This window comes from Schistocerca piceifrons, chromosome 3 (assembly GCF_021461385.2).
Source record: "Schistocerca piceifrons isolate TAMUIC-IGC-003096 chromosome 3, iqSchPice1.1, whole genome shotgun sequence".
Lineage (NCBI taxonomy): Eukaryota > Metazoa > Arthropoda > Insecta > Orthoptera > Acrididae > Schistocerca > Schistocerca piceifrons.
Window position 1 is genome coordinate 474,420,423 of NC_060140.1, and position 6,227 is coordinate 474,426,649.

Here is a 6,227-nt window from a genome sequence, read left to right on the forward strand (position 1 = left end):
GAGACGCCGGAGCGAAGGATAGTGTCGAGCTCGACTTGCTCAGCTGGAGCTTACGCACAAAACAAGTTGCAACGTCGACAAAACAGACGGCCAAACGTGACAATTCGAACTGAACGTTCGGCGTTCAGATACTATCCAACAATCGATTTAGCAGTGGATGTATTGGTCGACTTCGGAACATGAATAATGTTTGTCAACACTGCAACGCTTCGAGATTACGACACGAACCGCCATGATTATGTTGTGCGAACGGAAAGGTCAAATTAGCACGACTTACACCGCCACCAGAGACGCTGGCGTCATAGCTTTCTGGCCAAGAATCACCATCGAAGAATTTCTTCCAGAATATACAGTAGTGCTAAGTCATTTCGGACGAAAAGACACGGAAGAACGGGGTATTAACTCAACTTTTAAATTAAATTCTTTTTCGACTGCATAACACATCACATCCCCAAACACATCACACAAAGAACCAGCAATGATTCACAAAGTTTCACCGGAGCTCATAGAGCGAAACAATGAATTCTGATTTATCTCATTTCAATAAATTCATGATCATACTGCAGTTATTATGATTCAAGTCACACAAAGTCTAGCAAAAATTCGATTTGGATAATGACAGTCTAACAGACAGACAACGCGCGGTCCAAACGATTTGAGGTAAGACATGTTATACTGTAATCACTTACTGTTGAATCGGCTGCGAGAAGGAACACGCCCAGCAGCTCTGTGAAAATATGCGGTCTTGTTTTCCACATCGCTGTCATTTGTAACAGAAAACAGTAAAGTTATGTTTATGGATAACTTTATAATCCTATCTGCTCGTGGATTAAAACCATGCAAAACACTGTCATTAAAGCCACTATTGTCACAGATCCAGTAGCTGGAAATGTCTCTCTGATGCCCTGTGTACTAATGATTCAGATCGATTAAGCCATTCATTTTCGCTTCTATTCCCAATCAAGGTTCCTTTTGCGCAATAACAAATAAGGTGAGTGAGGTGGAGGAGCATATGGGCGGAGAAAGGGGAGGAAATAGATATAAAGAAGGGGAAAGAGGATATGGACAGGGAGATGAGAGAGGAGGAGGTGGATAGAGAGAGTGCGGGATAAGAGATATGCAGGGAGCGGGAGGAAGGTGATGGACAGAGTTAGGGGGGAGAGGAGTAGGAGATGGACAAAGGGAAGTGGGAGAAGGAGAGTGATAGAGAGAGAGGAGGAAGAAGGGGATTGGGACATATATCCAATGCCCGTACATATTTAGCAATTGCGAAGCTTTGCCGGCTTCACTCTTAAAAAATTAAATTAAAAATAAATAGACCCGCATAAAAAATTCGGCGGTAATAATTTTTAGCACGCTCTTGAACAAGTATTTTAAGTTTGTGTTCAATTAATGGCCTTAATACACAAACACGCACAGCAAAACATCTCTTAATAAATCAGTGATCATGCATTGTAGTAACTGCTTATCTTTGCTATGGCTTTTCACTGTAGCATACAGTATGATTTTTAGCAGCCACATCTCTTTCTTAAAGCATTTGGTAATTCGTTTAGCACCCTCAAAAGTTTTTTACATTCTGATCTTATATTGTAATGTTTGCTTATGATGAAGTGAGTTAGGAGATGACCTACACAGCCAACAGCATTGCAGGTGTTCTTGTTTCATTTAGTTTACACGTTGCACGAAGTAAAAAATATGACTAACCGCACAAGTACTTTTAAGTCACATGTGCTTTTTACGGCACTGAGTCACTGAAAATTCAACGCTCTTGACAGTAACCGGAAAATTATGACATACATGTCAATTCACAATATGGGGAAGAACGAAATTACTTTGATTAAGGCGGGAAAGTGCAACAGATAATAAGAACCGCTACAGAGGCTATCTTGGCGGATACATTCACGGAAGAAGTGGAGACAACGGTAGAACAAGAAAGAGACCACGAAAGAGGAAAATAAGACGACAGTTGAATGTGCCTGTAATAAAAAGAGCAAAAACGAAGATAGAATAAGGGGAGACAGAGAATGACATAGTGGAATCCAAGAAATCGGGTTTGTCATGGGTGTCATGGGGCTTTCCTCTCCGCCCTCCCCCCTTTCCCACTCCACCACCACCGAAGAATATTTTACTAAAAGCGTTCATATTTTTACTTACATCAAACTACCAATTTGTCAACGAAAAAGTAGCAAACCTAAGAGTCTCAAATATGAAAAATAGCTATGGAAAATTACAAGCTGTGTTTAGCACAGGCTACATTTTTAATTGTTTGTCTGAAGGCTCGATCACACAGATTGACTTGCGGCATTAGAGGATGCAGAAAACATTCCAGCCAGAAATGCAGGTGCCTGTACCTGCTTTCAACAAAAAACGAGATACGGTTCGTGAGTCAATAGGTAGAACTAGCAAATGACAAGAAGTTGAGTAAATGAAGACAGAAAGGCGAAGACTCTCCAGCAAGAAAAGTTACAGAAAAACTGCCTCTTCCGAGCGCCGGGGGACAGATTGAAAGAAACAGCACCCCTCTCCCCTCCCACCATCTCTTGTGTGACATCTTGTTTTTAGACTCGTAGTGTCAAGATAAATCCACTTTGTAGCTCTTACCAAAATTAGATGATAACCATTGATAAGCCGAAACATTGTGACCGTCTGTTTAATAGTGTGTCGTTCCACTTTTTAAACACAGTGCAACTGAGATTCTGCTTGGCATGGATTCTATAAAGGGCGTTCAAAACGTTTTGCACAGTAGTCTCTAATTTTTTTATTTTTTGCAGGAGGAGAATGAATTTTTTTGTGAACATACTTGCAACACAGCTATAAGTTGGTATATAAAAAGATTTTCTTTTATTTGCAGATTAGCCATAATTGACCGTGAAGCAGATGTCAGGTTGCGACAACGGTCGGTGATAGTGTTTCTCTTCAAGACCGGCGATGACTCTGACACATAGATTCACAGGAAGTTGCTCCCTGTTTATGGGGAGGACACAGTGGATCGCAGCAGTATCCAGCGGTGGTTGCAGAGGTTTAAAGAAGGTGATTTCTCTCTACTGGACAATTCACGATGCGGTAGACCATCGTTGGCAGAGAGTGATGTGAATAAGAAGTCCACTGATCAAATCATCAAAAATGACAGATTTGTGACGACACAACAGCTACTCCAGAATGAGATTTTCACTCTGCAGCGGAGTGTGCGCTGATATGAAACTTCCTGGCAGATTAAAACTGTGTGCCCGACCGAGACTCGAACTCGGGACCTTTGCCTTTCGCGGGCAAGTGCTCTACCAACTGAGCTACCGAAGCACGACTCACGCCCGGTACTCACAGCTTTACTTCTGCCAGTACCTCGTCTCCTACCTTCCAAACTTTACAGAAGCTCTCCTGCGAACCTTGCAGAACTAGCACTCCTGAAAGAAAGGATATTGCGGAGACATGGCTTAGCCACAGCCTGGGGGATGTTTCCAGAATGAGATTTTCACTCTGCAGCGGAGTGTGCGCTGATATGAAACTTCCTGGCAGATTAAAACTGTGTGCCCGACCGAGACTCGAACTCGGGAACTTTGCCTTTCGCGGGCAAGTGCTCTACCAACTGAGCTACCGAAGCACGACTCACGCCCGGTACTCACAGCTTTACTTCTGCCAGTACCTCGTCTCCTACCTTCCAAACTTTACAGAAGCTCTCCTGCGAACCTTGCAGAACTAGCACTCCTGAAAGAAAGGATATTGCGGAGACATGGCTTAGCCACAGCCTGGGGGATGTTTCCAGAATGAGATTTTCACTCTGCAGCGGAGTGTGCGCTGATATGAAACTTCCTGGCAGATTAAAACTGTGTGCCCGACCGAGACTCGAACTCGGGACCTTTGCCTTTCGCGGGCAACTGCTCTACCAACTGAGCTACCGAAGCACGACTCACGCCCGTTACTCACAGCTTTACTTCTGCCAGTACCTCGTCTCCTACCTTCCAAACTTTACAGAAGCTCTCCTGCGAACCTTGCAGAACTAGCACTCCTGAAAGAAAGGATATTGCGGAGACATGGCTTAGCCACAGCCTGGGGGATGTTTCCAGAATGAGATTTTCACTCTGCAGCGGAGTGTGCGCTGATATGAAACTTCCTGGCAGATTAAAACTGTGTGCCCGACCGAGACTCGAACTCGGGACCTTTGCCTTTCGCGGGCAAGTGCTCTACCAACTGAGCTACCGAAGCACGACTCACGCCCGGTACTCACAGCTTTACTTCTGCCAGTACCTCGTCTCCTACCTTCCAAACTTTACAGAAGCTCTCCTGCGAACCTTGCAGAACTAGCACTCCTGAAAGAAACGATATTGCGGAGACATGGCTTAGCCACAGCCTGGGGGATGTTTCCAGAATGAGATTTTCACTCTGCAGCGGAGTGTGCGCTGATATGAAACTTCCTGGCAGATTAAAACTGTGTGCCCGACCGAGACTCGAACTCGGGAACTTTGCCTTTCGCGGGCAAGTGCTCTACCAACTGAGCTACCGAAGCACGACTCACGCCCGCTACTCACAGCTTTACTTCTGCCAGTACCTCATCTCCTACCTTCCAAACTTTACAGAAGCTCTCCTGCGAACCTTGCAGAACTAGCACTCCTGAAAGAAAGGATATTGCGGAGACATGGCTTAGCCACAGCCTGGGGGATGTTTCCAGAATGAGATTTTCACTCTGCAGCGGAGTGTGTGCTGATATGAAACTTCCTGGCAGATTAAAACTGTGTGCCTGACCGAGACTCGAACTCGGGAACTTTGCCTTTCGCGGGCAAGTGCTCTACCAACTGAGCTACCGAAGCACGACTCACGCCTGGTAATCACAGCTTTACTTCTGCCAGTACCTCGTCTCCTACCTTCCAAACTTTACAGAAGCTCTCCTGCGAACCTTGCAGAACTAGCACTCCTGAAAGAAAGGATATTGCGGAGACATGGCTTAGCCACAGCCTGGGGGATGTTTCCAGAATGAGATTTTCACTCTGCAGCGGAGTGTGCGCTGATATGAAACTTCCTGGCAGATTAAAACTGTGTGCCCGACCGAGACTCGAACTCGGGACCTTTGCTTTTCGCGGGCAAGTGCTCTACCAACTGAGCTACCGAAGCACGACTCACGCCCGGTACTCACAGCTTTACTTCTGCCAGTACCTCGTCTCCTACCTTCCAAACTTTACAGAAGCTCTCCTGCGAACCTTGCAGAACTAGCACTCCTGAAAGAAAGGATATTGCGGAGACATGGCTTAGCCACAGCCTGGGGGATGTTTCCAGAATGAGATTTTCACTCTGCAGCGGAGTGTGCGCTGATATGAAACTTCCTGGCAGATTAAAACTGTGTGCCCGACCGAGACTCGAACTCGGGACCTTTGCCTTTCGCGGGCAAGTGCTCTACCAACTGAGCTACCGAAGCACGACTCACGCCCGCTACTCACAGCTTTACTTCTGCCAGTACCTCGTCTCCTACCTTCCAAACTTTACAGAAGCTCTCCTGCGAACCTTGCAGAACTAGCACTCCTGAAAGAAAGGATATTGCGGAGACATGGCTTAGCCACAGCCTGGGGGATGTTTCCAGAATGAGATTTTCACTCTGCAGCGGAGTGTGCGCTGATAAGAAACTTCCTGGCACATTAAAACTGTGTTGGTAGAGTTGGTAGAGCACTTGCCCGCGAAAGGCAAAGGTCCCGAGTTCGAGTCTCGGTCGGGCACACAGTTTTAATCTGCCAGGAAGTTTCATATCAGCGCACACTCCGCTGCAGAGTGAAAATCTCATTCTGGAAACATCCCCCAGGCTGTGGCTAAGCCATGTCTCCGCAATATCGTTTCTTTCAGGAGTGCTAGTTCTGCAAGGTTCGCAGGAGAGCTTCTGTAAAGTTTGGAAGGTAGGAGACGAGGTACTGGCAGAAGTAAAGCTGTGAGTACCGGGCGTGAGTCGTGCTTCGGTAGCTCAGTTGGTAGAGCACTTGCCCGCGAAAGGCAAAGGTCCCGAGTTCGAGTCTCGATCGGGCACACAGTTTTAATCTGCCAGGAAGTTTCATATCAGCGCACACTCCGCTGCAGAGTGAAAATCTCATTCTGGAAACATCCCCCAGGCTGTGGCTAAGCCATGTCTCCGCAATATCCTTTCTTTCAGGAGTGCTAGTTCTGCAAGGTTCGCAGGAGAGCTTCTGTAAAGTTTGGAAGGTAGGAGACGAGGTACTGGCAGAAGTAAAGCTGTGAGTACCGGCCGTGAGTCG

General features: G+C 46.3%; 1 non-coding gene across 1 annotated transcript; it reads right to left on the reverse strand.

The window, feature by feature from the left end:
- Nucleotides 1–3,825: 3,825 nt before the first annotated feature.
- On the reverse strand, nucleotides 3,826–3,900 carry Trnas-cga. The gene has a single exon. It is a non-coding gene; the product is annotated as a tRNA-Ser (tRNA).
- Nucleotides 3,901–6,227: the final 2,327 nt, after the last annotated feature.